Source organism: Symphalangus syndactylus, chromosome 22 (assembly GCF_028878055.3).
Source record: "Symphalangus syndactylus isolate Jambi chromosome 22, NHGRI_mSymSyn1-v2.1_pri, whole genome shotgun sequence".
In the NCBI taxonomy this organism is placed as follows: Eukaryota; Metazoa; Chordata; class Mammalia; order Primates; family Hylobatidae; genus Symphalangus; species Symphalangus syndactylus.
The window spans coordinates 58,480,598-58,499,335 of NC_072444.2; the positions used below are offsets into that span (position 1 = coordinate 58,480,598).

General features: G+C 38.9%; 1 protein-coding gene across 2 annotated transcripts in view; it reads right to left on the minus strand.

Annotated features, from left to right (window-relative positions):
* The window catches only part of NCKAP5 (NCK associated protein 5), a 1,005,982-nt gene extending 990,436 nt beyond the window's left edge, over positions 1 to 15,546 (minus strand). For both annotated transcript variants that reach the window (XM_063630959.1, XM_055260748.2), the window contains exon 1: positions 15,381 to 15,546. The gene's annotated coding sequence lies outside the window, so the exon portion shown is untranslated. The remainder of the gene's footprint in view (positions 1 to 15,380) is intronic.
* Between the last annotated feature and the right edge of the window lie 3,192 nt (positions 15,547 to 18,738).

Consider the following 18,738-nt stretch of genomic DNA (forward strand, 5'->3'; position numbering starts at 1 on the left):
TTCACCATGACCTGGCATATAGTAGATGTTAATTTTGGTATTAAAAATTAAATTCTACTTCTTCTGTTGGAATTGTTCAGAATTGTTCAGGACCTAAGGCTAATCACTTAACCTTTGAGCCTCAGTTTCCTCATTTGCAAACAGAGAAAATAATTCCTCACTCATTAGACTGTTGATGAAAACTGAGATATATTGAGAAATAATGGTCTTTTCAACAAATGATGTTGAAAAAACTGGATATCCACACGAAAAAGAATAAAGCTGAACACTACCTACCTCACACCATCTACAAAAATTACCTCAAAATGGACTACAGATGTAAACATAAAAGCTACAAGTATAAAACTTCCAGAAGAAATATAAGAGTATATCTTAATGACCTTGCACTAAGCAAAGAACTTTTATTTTTAGAAATAATAACAAAAACACAAGCAACAAAAGAAAAAGGTAGAGAAATTGGACTTAATTAAAATTTAAAATTTTGCCTGTCAAAGGATACCATCAAGAACATGAAAAGACAAGCTATAGAATGGGAGAATATATTTTCAAATTGCATATGTGAAAAGGGCTTAGTATTCAGAATATACTGGGATTCAGGGGAGAATGAAAGTGACTGCTAATGTGTACAAGGTTCCTTTCTGGAGTGATAAAAATGTCATAAAATTACATAGTGCTAATGTTTGCCAAACTCTGTGAAAATACTAAAAACCAGTGCATTATATCTTTCAAGTGGTATGTGACTGATACCTCAATAAACTTATTAAAAATTTAAATGAGAGTATATACATAATGGTGAACATACATAAAATATATGCATCTAACCATTGCATATATGTTTTAAAATGCATATTATATATGCATATTATACATGTATAAGCCTTTTCATGTAGTAAATGCTCAAAATATTTTAGATTTCTTTGTTTTATTGATAATGATTGATTGAGGCAGAAAGTATTGGAGATAGCATGACCAATGGAAGGGGGCTCAGGCTGGATTCCTCCTACCCAAAGCAATTGGACTAACACATTTTTTTGTAAGAATCCTCTCTATTTCTCACAGGAGCTGTAAGTTGCGTCCACATGTGTCTCACCTGTATTCTCACCTGTCATCACTGTATTCCAAGGGCCCAAATGGTTCTGCCTACCCTCGCCTTTATCCCTTCAGTCAAAATGCACTTAAAATGCTGCTCATTCTCTTTCTTACCTGTTGGATTCTGACTTTCTTGTGGTCTCGCCACTCACTATTTTTTTTCCTATTGCTTATTTATGTAGACTGAATTTATCACAAAGTGTAATTATTGATATTCAATTTTTTTATGTAAAGCCAAGAGCATGTTTTCTTTATTTTGTGTGTGTGTGCATTTGCTTATCTGTTTTTCACGAAAACACAGCAAAAAGATTAGAATAACATACACCAAAATTACAAAACTGTCTCTGGGTGATGGGATTGCATGTAATTTTTAAAAACCCTCTTTTATATACTTTGTGGTATTTTCAAAATTTTCAACAGAGAATCATGATTAAAAACACTTTAGGCGGAGTTTGCAGTGAGCCGAGATTGTGCCACTGCACTCCAGCCTGGGTGACAGAGCAAGACTCCGTCTCAAAAAAAAAAAAAAAAAAAAAAAAAAAAAACACTTTATAAATAGGAAAGCATTACGTTCTGAAACATTATAAGTTTGCCCAAAGATGGATTATGAAGAGAACTATCTCCAAAGTCAGACTCCTCCAAAGACATACTAGAACATTCACTGGACGAAACGTTGTGTGAGTCAGCTCGATGCACATGTTCCCTTTGCTGTGAGCCTCCCTGAGAAACTAGGATGGAATACACCTCTGTCTATTTCAGCTCAAGGCAGCAGTCAAGTGTTTAATCTAGTTTGCGGATTTAACATGGAGATTTGCACCTTTGCTCATACGCCTTTTGAACTTTCCTTGGCACCTTCTGGTTGAATTCCTTCTAAGTGTAGAAAAGCTGAATGATTTGTATCACCCAGTCCCCACGCATGTATTTACAGGCTTGCCAAAAAAAAAAAAAAAAAAAAAAAATCCTAGTCTAGACAATAATTAAAGTCAGAAGTGTAGCTTAATTAAAAGATGTCTTTCCTGAGCCTCAGGGGACATTTCTAAACACTCATGACCAGCAGGGTTTACCCAGACTGTTCTCGGGTGCACTTGGGGATATCCTCTTGGGTACAATCTCTTAGAGCAAGTGTGAGAAATGACGAGGATTGATGCGGGTGGTAGGTGTAGGTGGGTGTAAAGAAGATGAAAGAGAGATGTTTCCCTGAATGCATAAGGACAAGTGACAAGGATCACTGTGGAGCAACATCAAGGAAGCAGAAATCAGATTTGATCAGCTAGGAACCTGGAAAACTCTTAGACACAGTATGCCCAGAAATCACAAAGCACCAACTCTACAGGCTTTGTTTGCCATCAGATATATTTTGGTCAGCTTACGAAATGCTTTTAAAAAAATACGAGCATTTAAAATGGAGAGATTCTGCCTAAAAATCAACATTTTCAGCTTTGTTTTGAGTAACTGAAAAAAATAAAACACAGAATCAGTTTCTTTTCTGCAACAGTTGCTGGTGCTAAGCAACAGCTACAACCTTCAGATATTTAACAGGACCCGCTCTCCAGTTCGCCTACACTCATGAGTCCCTGCTATCGCTACCATAATGCGATCCAGCGGCAGTTCCATTATCATGCAGCTGATTTTGTTTTTCTCACTCCTAGCAGGCTTCCATTATTTATATCACCTGCATGGCCTTTGCAGCTATTTGAGTTTGAAGCCCTTCCCACCATCCCCCCATACCCAGGCCCTTTCCCCTGACCACGCTTTACCACAGTCTCGTTCATCTAGAATCCTCCTTGCTTTGTGTTCACTGGTGCCTTGTTAGAAACAGATCAGGATTCAATCTTGGGCTACTTTATAAGCATTGTAATCTTCTGGGAGGATAGAAGGACATAGAATAGAGAAACATCTGGACATGGAGCCGGTAAACTAAGATTCAATTCCCACTTATAACTAGAACTGACTTATATTGTCAAAAAAAAAAAATGTGGGTTCAGATCCCAGATCCTTAATTTTCTAGTTCGAGATCTGGAGCAGTGTGCTTAACCTGTCTGAAGCTCTCTGCTTATCTGTGAATGTAAATATTTGCCCTGCCTGCCTCACGGGATTGTGGTAAAAACCAAAGATATTCTAAGGAAGTGATTTAGACAGTTCCTAAGACTAAATCAATGTAAGATAATTTTTGCCCAGATTATTAAATTGCTTTGCATGGGTTGATGAAAAATCCACCTTACCAAGTTTTCCAAATGCTCTCTCTGAAAAAGCAAATAGTGTAATAATGTGGCTCTCAGTATCTTTTTATCATTTGCCTAACTCTGTGGGTTGTTTATCAAGTGTACAAAAGTGTTTTAAGTGCGTATATGGCCTTTCTCCCTAACTCCCTAGAAGACTCAATTAACTAAAAATCTGTCTTCCCAGTGTCTATAATGCCCACTACTTCAGGTTTCCATATATAAGAAATATATGGCTTATAACATATTTCTGGTTTGTACTGTAAATACATACATACATTTAACTTGAATTAGTAGATATAACTATGGCATTTTGATTTACAGCACCTAAGAGAGAGTATAAAGAACTTGATCACAATACCATTAGGTTGGTGCAAAAGTAATTGCAGTTTTGAAAGTAATTCAATGAAAGTAAGTGGCAAAACTGCAATTACTTTTGCACCAACCTAATAATAATTCTGAAATTAAACATATTTTCTGAATATTAAAATAATAGGTATTTATTACAAATAATTTGGTTATGGCTATAGTTATTGCTGTAGGTACAGGCATACCATGGAGATATTGCGGGTTGGGCTCCTGACCACTGCAGTAAAGTGAATTTTGCAATAAAGGGAGTCGCATAGATTTGTTGGTTTCCCAGTGCATACAGAAAGTGATGTTCGCACTATGCTACAGTCTTTTAAGTGTGCGGTAGCATTATGTCTAAGAAACAATGTGTATATCTTAATTTGAAGATATTTGTTGCTTAAAAAAGTGCTGGTTATGAGCCGTCAGCACGTTGTAATTTTTTGCTGGTGGAGCATCTTGCCTTTACGTGGATGCCTGTGGATTAATCAGGGCGGTGCTTTCTGAAGGCTGGGATGGTGGTGCCAATTTGTTCAAATAAGAAAAAAATAAAGTTTGACATTGACTGACTTCTCTTTTCATGAAAGTTTTCTCTGTAACATGCAATGCTGTTGGATAGCTGAAGTCAATCTTCTCAAACCCTGCCGCTACTTTATCAACTTTAAGTTTATGAATATTCTAATCCTTTGTTGTCGTTTCAACAATGTTCACTGCATCTTTACCAGGAGTAGACACGATCTCAAGAAATCACTTTCTTGGCTCATCTGCAAGAAGCAACTCCTCACCTGTTAGAGTTTTAACATGAGATTGCAGCAATTCAGTCACATCTTCAGGCTCCACTTCTAATTCCAGTTCTCTTGCTCTTTCTACCATATCTGCAGTTATTTTCTCCTTGAAGTCTCAAACCCCTCAAAGTCATCCATGCAGGTGAAATCAACTTCTTCCAAACTTCTGTTAATGATGATATTTTGACCTCCTCCCACAAATCACAAATGTTCTTATTGGCATCTAGAATGGTGAATTCTTTCCAGTAAGTTTTCAATTTACTTTGCCCAGATCCGTCACAGGATCTGTAAGACTGTCGATGGCAGCTTTAGTCTTACAAATTGTATTTCTTAAATAATAAGACTAGAAAGTTTAAATTACTTCTTCATCCCTGGACTACTGAATGGATGTTGTGTTAACAGACATGAAAGCAACATTAATCTCCTTGTACAACTCCTTTGGAGCTCTTGAGTGACCAGGGGCACTGGTGATGAGCAGCAATATTTTGAAAGTAATCTTTTTTTTTCTGAACAAGAGGTCTTAATGGTGGGCTTAAAATATTTAGTAAGTCATGCTATAAACAGATACACTGTCATTCAGGCTTTGTTATTTTATTTCTAGAGCATAGGCAGAGTAGATTTAGCATAATTTGTAAGGACTCTAGAATTTTTGGAATATTAAATGAGCATTGGCTTCATCTTAAAGTGACTAGCTGCATTATATCCTAACAAGAGAGTCAGCCTGTCCTTCGAAGCTTTGAAGACAGGCTTTGACTTCTCCTCTACAGCTTGAAAGTCCTAGATGATGTCTTCTTCCAATATAAGGCTATTTCACCTAAACTGAAAATCTGTTCTTTTTTTTTTTTTTTTAGACAGAGTCTCGCTCTGTTGCCAGGCTGGAGTGCAGTGGTGCAATCTCGGCTCACTGCAACCTCCACCTCCTGGGTTCAAGCAATTCTACTGCCTCAGCCTCCCAAATAGCTGGGACTACAGGTGCGCACCACCACACCCAGCTAATTTTTGTATTTTTAGTAGAGATGAGGTTTCACCATGTTGGCCAGGATGGTCTCAATCTCCTGACCTTGTGATCCACCTGCCTTGGCCTCCCAAAGTGCTGAGATTACATGTGTGAGGCACCACACCCAGCCAAAAATCTGTTATTTGTTATTTTGTATTGCCACCTTCACCATTTATCTTAGCTAGATCTTCTGAATAACTTGCAACTTCCACATCAGCATTTTCTGCTTCACTTTGCACTTTTATGTTATAGGGATAGCTTCTTTCTTTAAACCTCAGGAACCAACCTCTGCTAGCTTCAAACATTTCTTCTACAGTTTTTTCATCCTCACCTCTGTCAGTTTCATAGAGTTGAAGAGAATTAAGGTCTTGTTCTAGATTAGGCTTTGGCTTAAGGAAATGTTATGGCTGGTTTGGTCTATCTTCAAGACCACTAAAACTTTCTCCATAACAGCAATGGAGCCTGTTTCACTTTTTGGTGTTATTTGTTGTCCACTGGAGTAACACTTTTAATTTTCTTCAAGAACATTTCGTCTGCATTCACAACGTGGCTAACTGGAGCAAGAGGCCTAGCTTTCAGGCTGTCTCAGCTTTCAACATGCCTTTTTCACTAAGCTTAATCATTCCTAGCTTTTAATGTTAAGTAACACATGCATAATTCTTCCTTTCACTTGAATACTTTAGAGCCATTGTAGTGTTATTAATTGGCCTAATTTCAATACTGTTGTGTCTCACGGAAGTGGGAAATCCAAGGATAGGGAGAGAGATGGGAGAATGGCAGGTTGGTGGAACAGTCAGAACACACACAACATTTTAACTTCACCCTCTTATATGGGCATAATCTGTGGTACCTCAAAACAATTGCAATAGTAAGATTAAAAATCACAGATCACAGATCACCAAAGCAGGTATATTAATAGTAATAATTTAAAAGTCTGAAATATTGTGAGAATTACCAAGATGTGACACAGAAACACGAAATGATCACATGCTGTTGGGAAAATGGCGCTGATAGACTTGCTCAATGCAGGGTTGTCACAAGTCTTCAACTGGGAAAAAATCGCAATATCTATGAAGTGCAATAAAGCAAAGCACAATAAAACAAAGTACCCTGTGTTTATTGTGGGTAAATACTGTTAACATTCATTTTCAAAATCACTCTGTTAAATGGTAGTGTAACGTATTTCATCTTATGAATATAGCATTTTTGTTTATTTGATTCACAATGGTTAATGGTAAATGGTGATTTGGTGAATGCTAAAGCTATGTTTTACTTATTATATGAATATGAATATTTATTAATTAAAAACAAATTCAGCAATACAAAAATGTAAGATGAAAGTAAAAATTATCTTCTCATTTTAATGGAAGTACTTTCTAGCTTTTGTTTGTATGCAGATACATATATGTAGAGAAAGACATTTTTAAAATGAATTCCTAATTCACTTACTTTTAGCCTACATTTACCACTTACTATATCATAGTCATTATTTCAATCAACTAGATCTACATGCTTTTTTTTTTGAGACCGAGTCTTGCTCTTATCACCCAGACTGGAGTGCAGTGGCGCGATCTCGGCTCACTGCAACCTCCACCTCCTGGGTTCAAGAGATTCTCCTGCCTCAGCCTCTCAAGTAGCTGGGATTACAGGCACCCACCACCATGCCCAGCTAATTTTTGTACTTTTAGTAGGGACAGGGTTTCAACATGTTGGCCAGGCTGGTCTCAAACTCCTGACCTCAGGTGATCCACACACCTCGGCCTCCCCAAGTGCTGGGATTACAGGTGTGAGCCACCGTGCCCGGCCTTACATCAGTTTTTAATGGCTGCACACTATTCTATTCACTATTACTTATTTAACAGTCACCTACTGATGGACTTCAGATTATTTTCAATTTTTCACTAGTTTGTTATGTTTTACCATTAAAATAATATTGTAATGAATAATTTTACAATGACACATTATTTCCTTTGAATAGATTAAATTATAATAGATTAAAATATTCTAAATTATTTTAAATCGATTCTAGAGTATCAATTTAAATACTCTAACATCTATCGGTAAAATGCTTTCCATAAAAGTCACACAAATTGGCACTCCACCATCAAATTATGAGACAGCCTGTCTCATAGCAACCCACCTCATATCTGGTCAGAGTATTACAGCAAGATACAGAGAAAGATGTAAAATAGTATAGCATATAAGTCTGAGAGGGAGGCAACTGTCAATCTTGTTGCAGGATCTGTAAAAACCAGGGCTAAAGAGGAAGGACTTGAACTATTTGGTAGAACTAAAATGGAGAGGCATGCAATCTTTATTTCCTTTAAAATTTGGCCAAAACCTAGCTTCTTCATAGTTTCTTGAAAATATGTGATTGCTGCTAATTTAAGATTGAAAGCCTGATTAACACATTCAGTCTCTTACCTTCCCATATTCTACCAAGTCCAATTACCTATTGTGCTAATACCTGCTTCTCTTTGAAATGCAAAATCATAGTGAGACTAATGAAATGAGAACATGGCCCAAATATTGGATCATTTCCTGGTGATGATGTGACAATAGTGACCTGTGAAACTACGGCTGATAACATCATCCTGAGTCATGGAAACTCTAAACATCAGCCAGCCTCTCTCTTTCCTCTCATCCTTTATCCTCTTTCCACTCCATCTCTGCTGATTCAGCTAACAGGATGTCTGCTGTATCTGTCATACTCCCTCCACACCAACAAATTGGTTTGGGTCCTCCTCAATCTCTGCTAGGATCATTGCCATAGTTTACTAACTGCGTCCGCAGGTTGTTTTCCACTCAGACCTCGACAGGGCTGATACCCTATCCTAACTAAAGCCCTTGCTGACTTCCTACTGCAAACAGGACAAAGATGATCCAAAGGTATGTTGGTCAAAGCAGAAGAGTAGAACTTACTTAAAATTTCATTTTCTTGATTTACAATTGTAAAATATTTGATGTATGGCATATTGACATCTATTTATACCCTTGCCTTATGCCCCCAAATTGGTAAGGTTGACTGAACTGTAATGTGTCCGATTAACTAGTTTCCTTCAATAGCATTTTTAATCATGTTTATTGAGATATAATTTATATGTAATAAAATTTTCCTTTTCAAAGAGCACAATTCAGTAGGCTTTAATATATTTACCGAGTTGTACTATCAGCACCACTATCTAATTCCAGAACATTTTGTCAACCCCAAAAAGAAAGCCCATACCCATTACGAGTTACTTCCCAGTATCCCTTTTCCCAGCCTCTAGAAACAATTGTCTACTTTATTTTTCTATGGATTTGCCTATTCTGAACATTTCACATGGAATTATATAATATGTGACCTCTTACACTTGGCTTTTTAAACTTAACATAAGGTTTCCAAGGTTCATTCATGTAGTATATAAATCAAGGCTTCATTCCTTTATATGGCTAGATAATATTCCACTGTATGGATATACCACATTTCCTTTATCCATTTATCAAATGATTGTCATTTGGGTTCTTTCCACTTTTGGGAAAGTACGCATAATGTTGCTATGAACATCCATGTACAAGTTTCATGTGGACATATATTTATTATTCTCTTGGAACTATATGTAGGAGTGGACCTGATGGATCATATGGAAACACTACGCTTAGAATTTTGAGGAACTGCCAAACCGTTTTAAAAGTGGCTACACAATTTACACAATTTTACATTCCCACCAGCAATATACGAAGGTTCTAATTTCTTCATATCCTTGCTGACATTTCTTATTGTCCATCTTTTTTATCACAGCAATATTAGTGGGTGCAAAGTGGTATCTAATTTGGTTTTTGTGTTTCCCTAATAACTAATGTTGAGCATATTTTATGTATATTGGCCATTTGTATATCTTCTTTTGAGAAATGAATATTTGAACTGTTCGTTTTTTTAACTGGTTTACTTGTCTTTTTATAGTTGAGTTATAAGCTTTCTCTATATATTCTAGTTAAATAATATTCTTTTGTATTTTTATCCTACTCAGAGTTTATTCAGCTTCTTGGATATGTAGATGTATATCTTTCATCAAATGTGGCATGTTTTCAGCTGTTATTTCTTCAAATATTCTTTCTGCTCCTTCCTATCTTTCCTTTTTCTCAAACTCCCATAATGCGTATACTGGTATCCTCTTTCTCAAACTCTCATAGTGTGTATGTTGATATGAATGTCCCAGGGAAAAGCATCTTTGTACTTAATAAATTCTGAGTCAGATAAAATAAAGACAAGACCTGAGAGGGGGAGTTTGCAGGGAGCTAGCAGAAAGGTCAAATTATGACAATTTGGGGAGAATAAAGTTTTGTCCCTTCCAGTAGTTGCTAGGCTGGTTGAAATTCTATTTAACATTATAGTCATTAAACAGTGATATTTGGTAATAGTAGTGACCAGGCTACTGGTTTGCACAGCTACCATAATCACAAAAATATTAGTTTTCAAGCTGGGAAGAGGGGAATGAAAATAGGGCAAGGTAAATGCCACACAGCTCACTGTTCTTGCTGAGATTCAGCTAAATTTTCCCCGGAATAAATGCTCCTCAGATTGTTGCAAGCCTTTCTTTAATTTCCTGAGTTCTAGAAACACTGATTTTGGCCACTTTTGTTAGTGCTTTCTTGCTTTTTTGGAGAAGTAGATTTTCAGAGGTCTTTACTCCACCATTTCAGTAGTACTTCTTTTCCCCCCCTATCATTCTTAGACACTAGAAATGGGGTTTAAGTGGTTTATTTTATCATGTATATTGTGGTCAAGTAAAATTTTGTGGGTGATCCACCACTTGCCAGGTCCTCTTTCTTCAAAGGTATCTTTTTGAGTCCTCTAAAACTTAAAATATAAAATTAATTCTCAACTTATTTTTTTTATTATCAAAAAGTCACTACTATTACCAAATATCACTGTTCAATGACTATAATGTTACATAGAATTTCAACCTGACAGAATCCAAAGACTTGAAAATTTTAACCAAACATATGGCATGGGTGGAGGGTTGTCCAATTACAAGAGAAATATTCTATTATCTAAGATTTTTGTTCTAAAAGCAAAAATTATTACCTTGTGTATACCTTCTTTATACTCTTCATCCCTGCAGAATTAGTTTTCTCCTACTTCTTTGAAACAATTGTCTACAGACCTGCAGATTTGCTGCTGATATTCAGCAAGCTTCAGCAATGATCCAGAGATCTATATGGATATCTCAGTCCAGATGAACAGATTGTGCACAAAGTAGATTAATGCAATAGATTAACCAGCCACTAGGATGAAAACAAAACAGAAGATTCCTCGGTGAATGTACAACAACCAGAAAGATAAATTGTATATGGGATTATAATTGGAGGTTAAGAGCTAAAACATGGATTTTAGAAAGTCATGGTATCAAATCTGGCTCCACCCCTTATCAGCTCTGTGACTTGGGGAAGCCACTTTACCACGTAAAGCCCCTATTTCCTCTCTGCAAGCAGAATTAATGCCTGCTGCATCAGGATTTTGTGCAGAATAAATGGGATAATGCATGTGTAGCATATAGTATAGTGCAGGGCTTATAATAAGCCCTCAGTAAATGATAGTGTTAGCTGGTAACCTGAATACTCCCATCCCTGAGCACACTGATTAACTTCAGCTATATGAATATATTTCAGTTTTGAAAAAGAAGGTATGTTTCAAAGGTGAGATTATTGCCTATAAGTAGTCTCCATTTCCCACCTCAGAGATCTTTCTCACGCTAACTCATATACATGAATCTCCCTTGTGTGTACTACATGCTACCTTATTATAAACCATAGACTTCGAGAAAACATGTATTCCATTAACGTATGCATAAATATAGCATCAACATGTATTGCGCATATTTCATGTGGCAGGCAGTAATCTCAGCACTGGTGTAGGGTGATGAACAAGGTCCCTACCCTCATGGAGATAACCTTCCAGTGGATGATGCAGGCAGATTATAGAGACTCCATTTCATCATTAGAGACTCAAAAAACTAAGATTTTAAGCCAAGTATTTCCCTAACTCCCTCATAGCTTGAGCTCTGTTGCTATTCATATTTCATCCAGGAGGCCCCCTATAGTGGGATTTGAAAGTCAGAGTGAAAATCAGGAGTTAGGTGCTCAGTTTCTGCTGTTCCTACCAGAGGTGTCAGGTAACCTGCAACATCTGTAGCAAAGGCCCTAATATCCTATTTCTAGCTTCACTTGTTTCAAGAAACAAAGATGCAGCCAGGAGCAGTGGCTCATGCCTGTAATCCCAGCACTTTGGGAGGCTGAGGCGGGTGGATCACGAGGTCAGGAGATCGACACCATACTGGCCAACACGGTGAAACCCCATCTCTACTAAAAATACAAAAAATTAGCTGGGCGTGGTGGCAGGCGCCTGTAGTCCCAGCTACTCAGGAGGCTGAGGCAGGGGAATGGCGAGAACCCAGAGGCGGAGTTTGCAGTGAGCCAAGATTGTGCCATTGCACTCCAGCCTGGGTGACAGAGCAAGACTCTGTCTCAAAAAAAAAAAAAAAAACAAAGATGCTTGTTTTGGTGGAGGAGATGAGAGCAGAGGCAATGTGATCCTGGAGGTAGTGGTGGTGGCATTAGTGCAACAATGTGAATATCTGTCCCCTCCAAAACTCATATTGAAATAAAATCCTCAAAGTGGCTGTATTAAAAGGTGGAGCCTTTAAGAGGTGATTGAGTGAAGAAGGTTCTGCCCTCATAAATGGATCAATTAATTCATAGATTAGTGGGTTAATTGGTTAATGGATTAATGGGTTATCATGGAAGTAGGACTGGTGGTTTTATAAGAAGAGGAGGAGAGACTTGAGCTCGCATGCTCAGGCCTCTCACTGTGTGATGCTCTACACCACCTCAGGACTCTGCAGTCTCACCAGCAAAAAGGCTCTCATCAGAGGCAGCCCCTCAACCTTGGACTTCCCAGACTCCATAACTGTAAGGAATTTATAAATAAATCTATTTTATTTATAAATTACCCAGTTTCAGGTATTCTGGTATACACAACAACAACAACAAAATGGACTGAGACTATCAGCTTCCTGATATCCAGCTTTGGGATAGCGACAGAGACATAATTGTAAACATGCTGCCATGCCCTGTGCATTACTCTCGAGTTCTGCCTGCTCCCCCATTCCTTCTACAAGATTTTATATGCCTGCTCAAACCAGTACAAAATTCCTTTCTGCTTAAACTAGCTGAAATAGATGGTGCTGTTACTGAATCCTGACCAAAACAAACAAATAAGAAGGAGATAAACAAATAAATAAACTGATAAGTATTGATTGCAATAAATGCTATGAAGACAGAGTGATGAAAGATGAGGAAAGATTTTTCAGACGGACTTCTTTCAAAAGGCTCCTTTGACAAAATGAATTTAAACAGACACCTAAAGGAAAGGAGGAGCTAAGAGAAGAGTCAGGAAAAAAGACTTCTAGGCAAAGCAAACACCAGCAGCAAAGGTCCAAAGATGGGGAAGGGTTTGTTGATTTTACTCATAAGAGAGGAGAGCATCTTTGGAAATTTGGGACAAGTGGCACACGATGAGGCTAGAAAACTATGCAAGGACCAGAACTTCTCAAAGTGTGGTCCAGGAACTGGTGCCAGTCTGTAAACTATTTGTTGCTCATCTGTGATAAGCACAAAAATTAAGAATAAATATTTAGAACTTTTGTAGCAACATGACATCACCACAACATTCATGCAACATTTCTATTATATTTAAAGAAACTATCAGTGCATAAGGGATTCAAAATTTAAAACACAAAACAGGTTCTTCACCACAGATAGTTTGAGAAGCATTGTTCTATATGTCTAGCCTCTCAAACTTTTCCTTTAAAGAACCCAATAGTAAATGTTTTAGGCTTTTCAGGGCCATAGAGTCTCTGTTGCAACTACTCAGCCCTGCTGTGGTAACACAAAAGCAGCAATAGATAATATATAAACAAATGGGTGCGGCTCTGTTTCCATAAAACTTTATTTACAAAAAAACACATGGTGGCAGATTTGGGCCTGTGATCTGCAGTTTGTCAACCCCTGTTCTAGGCCACAGGAAGGAGATTGGACTTGACTTTAAAGCCAACAAAACCACCTCATTAACTGAGGCCATCCTTTACTCTTGATCACCCCTCATTACTGCCTGCACATATTCATAAAGTCTTTGTGAGACTGACTCAAAATCAGAAAGGACCTTGGAACTCCTCTCAGCTCCGATTCCATGTTCCTCTCATAGCAATCTTGGAAGTGAAGTTCCTGCTTACAGGACTTGTGTCCAAAGGCAGAGTCCATTCTGTCTCTTACCTGCATCCCCCAAAATGATGATGACACCATATACTCTGCATTAACCTGATGAGCCACTCAGAGCCCCACATGAGGTCACAGTCTTATGTTCTCCAGGACCCGGCCAATCAATCACAGGTTGACATAGTCCTCTGAGTCATTAAGTCACCTCCACTGCCCCGTTTTCAGAGGTGTGCCATCCCACTTTTCTTTTTCTGCAAAGCTGTGCTTTTGTCCAAGTGAGCCTCTGTGGCCATGGTACATCTCTGATGCTGTTATGTCTGAAATAGTTGCATTGGACAGGCAGCACACCACATGTGTATAACCTTGTTTTTCTCTGGGCTCAAACACAGCCACTGGCAGGAAAGCTTTCTGCGTTCACACATGTCTCTGTTGCACGGCACCCATTTCATAAACACAGCCCACCAAGCACACAGCAGAAAGCCTATTCCCTCCCACTCTGGAGCATATACTACTGTGTGTGTGAGGAGGTGGACTCTTCCCAGTAGGTCTCTCACACAGAGGGTACAGAGCTGAGGTAGCTCTTTCTGAAATCTCTTTTATTTGAGGTTTCTTTCATTGACTCAGGACAAACTTAATGGGTAAAACTTTGCTGTTGCAAGTTTCCTTAAAATATCCCCTTCTGGGCCTACCACCATTTATCTTGGCAGCAGGTCACTTGGAGAATTTTGGAAAGTCTCAGCTTGGCATAGCCTCAGAGCTACTGGCACATTAAAGATTAATAAAGCACATTTAACTGAGCTCAGGACACTGCAATGTGATCCTTCACCGTGAAATGTGCAAGATTCTTTGTTTGCAATGAACAAAATTGGAGCCAGAAAGGGCCTATCATGACAAGCTAAGATAGGAAACAATCAGGAACTTTGTATGTCTTTCATTGATCAATTGATGATTAGGAATCAATGCCCCCTGCTCAGCCATACTCTAACTTAGCATTCTTAGGAATTTAAGATAGCTGTCTGAGTATGATCCAAGAGCTGGGTATTTACTGAACTTGCAGCACCACAGAAATAATGCAACTGCACCTGTCTCCTTAAAATATTAGAAAAGGATGATTCAGAGCGAATTCCCAAGTTAGCAGCTTCTCCAGTGAATATCAGAATAAAGCAAGGCATTTCCAAACATTTTGACTTTGCTTTAGTAAACCAGAATGCTTGGGTCTGGCTGAATATTAACCCAGGAAGAGGGAAAAAAGAAAAACAAACAAAAAAAAGATTGACATGCATAGTGTGGGGCTGGCTGCGGAATGAACCAGACAACATGAAAATGAAAATAAAAATTAATCAGGCATGTACATCATAACTGTTTGTTCCAAGGAGGAATTAATCTCCAGGCACCTGGATACACAGCAGCAAGTACTAGGCTAGGTCAGCAAAGGCAAACATTTAAAAATGTACCGTCCTGAATTCTGGAAAAGCACTCGCAGACACCACGTGCCGTGTAATTCCCTGTGTCTATTTACACAGTGAGTGTGATCCCTTCATGTCCTCCAGAAAAATCACAGGCAAACTCTGCACGCTGCAAATCAGAGCTCCAGACCAGAGCACTTAACACATTGGGTGCTTTCCTCTATACCAACATCAACATTCAAGGAAAAAAAAAAAAAAGAAGAGAAAATTCTGTCCTTACCGAGAAGGCATAGCAGACAGGGACGCTGAATGTTTCACTTTAGCCCACTCATTGCTTTCTCTTTCATTCGATCAATGTTCTAATGCTATTGAGGAGAGTTCCTGGGGTTTTCGGATCTTCCTTCAAGAGTTTTAATCACTGGTTTCCCCAGTCCGGGTTTAACAAACACCGCTGTGTTCTGTCAACATTTGTATGCGGCACCACATTGGGCAATCAGCCAACACACAGAGTTTCAAGAGGCAAGGAGAGAAAACTGACACCCTAACAAACATGCTTCCCTCTTTTGTGTCCTGTAAGGTGGTGCTCAAAGTGTCATCTTTGATTCTGACGGGGGCTAAAGACAGCCTCTTTTTATGACTTTCTCCACTGCCCCCGAACGAATGCCTTGCTGGGCTGCTAGAGCTGGGTTCCGCAAAGTTTGTTTTTTGTCTCACTGCCCTGAAGTTCTCCGCACAATCGCATAGTTTGCCTCTCCACCAGCTGCACTTTAAATGTATTTTAATTGGCTGGAATGTCGAAAGAATCCATTTGGCAGTCGTTTACATGTGAAGCACGCCCAGGGCAGCTGAAAGAGGCCCCAGAAGCAGCCGATTACTTCATCAAAAGCTGCAGTTTGAATACCATTGACTCCTACATAACTACAGTGAACTCAATTCTATAGGCAAGAAGGAGTAATTAATAATTTGCTGAGAAAATTCTTCATTCATCTAAATGCCAAAAAAGCAAAGGAAAAAAAATCCCTGCAGATACAACAGTTCTTCTGAAAGGCTTGATTTATAGCCGCCAGTTCTACTCTTCACAAACATTGACTTTGTATAGCGTTACAGGAGGGGTATAATGCATAATTCAGTCCGCCTGAAAAGTTAATTTAAGTAATTTTCCTTTTGAATGATCCCCTGAGATACATCATTCTATTACCTCTTTTTACATTAACCATATGCTACAATAAATATTGTCAATACTTCTGCCATTTCCTCATTCTCTTTATTTTTCTTGGTTGGTTGCAATAATTAGTTTGTGGCCTCTGCTAGATCCAGCCACAAATAAATTCACATAGTCAAAGTGGATAATCATCACCACACAGAACTTGCAAGCCACACTGAAGTTTAAAACACTCTGAACGACAACAAAAAAAAAGTCCATTTAAACAGATTCTAACATCAAGCTGGTGGGGAGGGGAGCATACACATGCACAGATATGCATGTATGTCTCAAAAAATCAAATAATGATAAGTCATAAGATATATAAAATAACAAATAAATGGAATTGTTTTCAAACGCTTCTTTACCACTGTTTTACTGAGAAGACTTTTCAAGAGCATAAGTAAATTAGGTTTACACATTTAGAATCCCTGGGCATCTCAGGTAAGCCTGAGCTCACTCCTCATTAAGAACCTCTGGTTTAGACTCAGTATATCTAGCAGGATCTCAGCACCCCAAGGATGCGTCTCTCTGGAAAGTGTGAGCCAATGAACATTGTCAGATTTGTTCTGGCGCCTTTTCCTCACGTCAATAAAATTGTCTGTGGTTCATAACAAGATGGCACAAGAGAAAGAATGATGTATGCAAGTTGCTTGGGTGGATTTGTTGAACCACTCAGAGTCTAAAACCAGTACCCCGAGTGAACAGGCATCTTTAGCAGGAAAGCAGAAGAGCAGAAGACTGCGGGAAAAGATCAGGGTCAGCCCCATGGGTGTGCAACCTGCAGAGTCACCCGCACTCCTGTGCTTAAAAGGGACCTGTACTTGGATTAGTGCTGTACTGGCACCGTCTTCTAATTCTTAACTTCTGAACAAGGGGCCCCAAGATTTCATTTTGCATCAGGTCTGACAAATTATGTAGCTGGTCCTGAGAGAGATAGTGTGTATCTAATCTGATGCAACACATGGTTGGAGTTGAAAAGCACTGGGAGGAGCATACTAAGGGTGTGGGTGACAAATGTTTTCCCTACTCTTGTCTTGCGCAATGGCAATGTCCTGCCTTAGATTTTGGAACCACTGAGATGGTTGAGAAAGACGATTTAGGAAGGGGGATCTCTCCAGCCAGCACCAGAGGTGGGAGTGATCTGGTAGGTGGTAACTGCTGTGTCCCGAGCTAATGGCTCACTGTTTCTTGCGTGGCTATACTTCATCTGACTGGTTCAGGAAGATTTTTTGTTTCCCATACAGTCAGTTCCCCTCTGCCATTCTATGAGCAGAAAACTCCATGAATATAACCATCATCTATTTTGAAATTATCCTAGAACCATGATTCAGGGTTTGATGAAGTTAAATTCAGCCCCGAATTTCAAAGGCACTGCTGACTCACTGCTGTGAGGTCTGATAACTCTGAAATTACTAGAATACTATAGAATGATTAGGCATGGGTCACCTTCTGCTCCTAAAGGTGTTCTCAAAGACCTGCACTTGCACCCAGACTTGACCTGCTCCAGCCTTTGCAGAAACCATACAGAGAATTTTCCCTCTCAGAAGAGAAGTTGGTCTCGGATGTCAAGAACTTCATGTTGCTGGTATCTTGTATCTGTTAGCAGGACTGCTAATGTGCTCTGACACTGGTACTTAATAAGTAAAACAGATTAGCATTCTAGAAATAGAAGAGAATTTAGAGACTGGCTGATCCAAACCATTCTTATTTTTAAAAAGGAAAACCGAGGCAAGATGTGACGAATGACTTCTCAGAAAGTTAATAAAACAATATGTCCAGGTTGCATACTTCCTTTTGCCACACATGTTCCTACTTTCAACTGCCCAAATGATTCCCCATTCTGACTTGCCTACTGACTCCAAGGTATTTTCTGGGCTCCAGTCTACTTTTATACTTCCAGAGGTATTTCAAGTGCCCAAGTTCTAATTCCTTGTCTTACCCTTATGAGCCACTTTCACACACAGCACTGAGCATGCTGCACCAAGAGGAAATCTATTGTTACACAGGAACATGGCTTAGCCATCATTGATCAAGGACACCTAAGAATTCTTAGATCCCAGGACATAAATTCCACTCTGCCACTTACAGACCTTTCGTATGCATCCTGGTAATCTTGTTACACAGGAGAGGCAGGTGTGAGCAGCTCACAATATCCAGGAAATAGCAAAGTGATCCCATTTGTTGTTGTTGTTGTTGTTGTTTTGTTTTGTTTTTGAGATGGAATTTCACTCTTGTCACCCAGGCTGGAGTGCAATGGCGCAATCTCGGCTCACTGCAACCTCCGCCTCCCAGGTTTAATGGATTCTCCTGCCTCATCCTCCCGGGATTACAGTCCCCTGCCTCAGCTGGGATTACAGGTGCTCGCCACCATGCCCAGGTAATTTTTTGTATTTTTAGTAGAGACAGGGTTTTGCCCTGTTGGGCAGGCTGTTCT